At 56.1% G+C, this 3411-nt stretch overlaps 1 pseudogene; it reads right to left on the reverse strand.

Annotated features, from left to right (window-relative positions):
• Positions 1-2196, reverse strand: part of LOC125244451 — an 8975-nt pseudogene extending 6779 nt beyond the window's left edge.
• Positions 2197-3411: the final 1215 nt, after the last annotated feature.

Consider the following 3411-nt stretch of genomic DNA (forward strand, 5'->3'; position numbering starts at 1 on the left):
CCGAAATGGGCGGGGTATAGGGCTATATAAGCAGGCGTTTCGCCATAGGATTTCAGTGTCAATCGACTGAAGCGACGACCCTGAGCCGCAGCCTCGTGGCACGGCAAGTGACGCAGTACTCGTTCCGTATCTCAGGGAACCGAGGTTACGTTAGTAACCGAGTACGTTCCCTTTCGATACTTCACTCGTACTGCGTATGGGGAACGAATTCAACCACGCCGTGCCACGGCTGGGAACGATATAGCTTGCATTTGGCCAACCCAGAGGGGGGCCAAAAGGACAAGCGGAGGCAAAGCCTAACCGAACCCATGGTTACACTGAAGGAAGATACTTCCTATGGTGGCGTGAAGCGGGACTTGTTGGAGGCCGCTAATCACACCGACAGGACCCGAGCTTGTAAGGTCGGGACATCGAGGTGATAGAACCTGACAAAGGTGGACGGCGAAGACCAGCCGGCCGCCTCACAGATGTCTTGGATGGAAACTCCGTTGGACCAAGCCCACGAGGAAGCCATTCCTCTAGTGGAGTGGGCCCTGACTCCTATGGGGCAATTAGTGCCCAGTGAGGAGTAGCACAGGTTAATAGCATCCACTATCCAACGGGAAATGCGTTGTTTCGAGACCGGAGACCCTTTGGTGCGGCCGCCAAAACAAACAAAGAGCTGATCCGACTGTCTGAAAGACTGTGATCGGTCTATGTAGGTCCTCAATGCCCTGACTGGGCAGAGTAGCTGCAGCTCTGGTTCGTCCGCCGAGGGAGGAAGAGCAGAGAGCGAGATGACCTGAGCTCTAAACGGAGTTGAGAGCACTTTAGGGACGTAGCCATGCCTAGGTTTCAGAACGACCTTAGAGTCACCAGGCCCGAATTCGAGGCATGCAGGGTTCACGGAGAGGGCCTGCAAATCGCCAACACGCTTTACCGATGCTAGTGCTAGTAGCAGAGCGGTTTTTAGCGTTAGGGGCCTGAGGTCGGCTGAACCCATTGGTTCAAATGGGGCTCCTTTCAAGGCCCTGAGGACCAACGAGAGGTCCCAGGAGGGAATAGTGAGAGGGCGAGGAGGATTCAAACGCCTAGCACCTCTCAAAAAACGGATCACAAGCCCGTTTCGTCCCACTGATTGGCCAGCAATAGGAGCGTGGAACGCTGCAATGGCTGCTACGTAAACCTTAAGCGTGGAAGGGGAGCGCCCCATTTCCAAGCGTTCTTGGAGGAAAGACAGTATGGAAGATACGTCACTCTCCACAGGGTCTATGTTGCGTGTTGAACACCAATCAACAAAGACTGACCACTTCTGGTCGTAGAGGCGCCTCGTAGACGGGGCTCTAGCCTGAGAAATGGTATTTAGGACGTCCTCGGGGAGGCTAGTCGGCTCCCATCGAGGGACCAGAGGTGCAGAGCCCAGAGCTGCGGCTGTGGGTGCCAAATTGTTCTGTTTGCCTGAGAGAGGAGGTCCCGTCTCAGGGGAATCGGCCACGGGGCTCTTAGAGAGAGCCTGAATAGCTCTGAGGACCAAACCTGGTTCCTCCAGAGCGGGGCCACCAGAAGGACTCTGTGCTGGTCTTCTCTGATACGCCTGATGACCTGGGGGATCAGTGCGATCGGAGGGAAAGCATAAAGGAGCGTGCTGGGCCATGTGTGGGCCAGAGCATCTACTTCCTTCGAGAAAAATGTTGGGCAATGAGAGTTGTCTTCTGAGGCGAAGAGGTCTACCTCTGCCTTCCCGAAGAACTCCCAGATCGTGAGGACCACTTGGGGGTGGAGCATCCACTCGTCGGAGGGGATGTTGCTCCGTGACAACATGTCCGCACCCAGATTGTTCCTGCCAGGAACATGAGTCGCTCTGAGCGACTGAAGCCTCGGAAGAGCCCATTCCAGCAGACGTTTCGCCAGAGCGCATAAGCGGCTGGACGAAAGACCGCCTTGGTGGTTCAGGTATGACACCACCGTCATACTGTCTGACCGAACTAGAACATGACGTCCCGTCAAGTAAGCCTGAAAGAACTGAAGGGCTTTCATCACTGCTAGCATCTCTAGACAGTTGATGTGTAGATGGCTTTCCTCGTGGCTCCACGAGCCGAAGGCCGGTCTGCCCTCGCACACAGCGCCCCAGCCCAAGTTGGAGGCGTCTGTTGAGAGCACCGTCCTCCGTGAGACCGCCTGTAAAGGGACTCCGCGCTGGAACCATACTGGATCCATCCAAGGTTTCAGGGCTAGAAGACAGGCCCGATTGACCTTGAGACATAGGCGGCCGTGCCGCCATGCGCTGGGAGGAACCCGGAACTTCAACCAGTACTGAAGAGGCCGCATCCGAAGAAGGCCTAGCTGCAGCACCGGGGAGGCGGAAGCCATCAGCCCTAGCAGCCTCTGGAAAAACTTCAGAGGGAGATAGGCTTTGTTCGTGACAGATGCCGTGAGCTGCTGAATTGCCAGGGCGCGCTCTGGCGAGACTACTGCCGTCATACGGACCGAGTCGAAAACTGCTCCCAGAAACGAGATTCGTTGAGTGGGGCATAGCGAGCTCTTGGCTAAGTTGACCCTGAGACCCAGGCATTGTAGATGGCTGAGGAGCACGGATCTGTGGCGTTCCAGCTCGTCTCGCGAACGGGCTAAGATGAGCCAGTCGTCGAGATAATTCAGAACCCGGATTCCCATCTGTCTCAGAGGGGAAAGCGCCGCGTCCATGCACTTGGTGAAAGTGCGGGGAGCCAGAGACAGCCCGAAGGGCAGGACCGTATATTGGTATGCCACCCCTTCGTATGCGAATCTCAAGAATCGTCTGTGACGGGGGGCTATCTGGATGTGAAAATACGCATCCTTCAGGTCCAGCGAGCAGAACCAGTCCTCGGGGCAAATGTGCGCGAGGATCTGCTTCAGCGTCAGCATTTTGAACTTCCGTCTCATGAGGGAGTGATTCAAAAGCCTGAGGTCTAGGATGGGTCTGAGACCGCCATCCTTTTTGGGGACCAGAAAGTAGCGGCTGTAAAAGCCTGTCTCGCTCTCTGACGGAGGAACCATTTCCACAGCTCCTTTTTCCAGCAACGACATGACTTCGGCCCGGAGGACATGAGCGTCGTCCGGATTGACCGATGTTTGAAGCACCCCAGCGAAGCGGGGGGGCCGTCGTGCAAACTGGAGCGAGTAGCCCTGGTTTACGATCCCCATGACCCATTCTGACACACCGGGGATGGCCTGCCAGGCCTCGGCCCGAGTGGCTAGGGGTTGAATAATGTTGGGTGACAGACCGTCGTTGAGAGGGTCGTACACCGCGAGGGGTGGAAGAGGAAATTTGCTCTTTTTGTGATGAGGTAAAAATTTGTTCGCCGTGAAAACGGCGTTTGGAGTGGGCGCAACAGGTGTGGGCCCAGCTGTCACTTGGAGTTTGTTTCCCACGCCCGGAAATAAACGAGGCGG

This window comes from Megalobrama amblycephala, linkage group LG14 (assembly GCF_018812025.1).
Source record: "Megalobrama amblycephala isolate DHTTF-2021 linkage group LG14, ASM1881202v1, whole genome shotgun sequence".
In the NCBI taxonomy this organism is placed as follows: Eukaryota; Metazoa; Chordata; class Actinopteri; order Cypriniformes; family Xenocyprididae; genus Megalobrama; species Megalobrama amblycephala.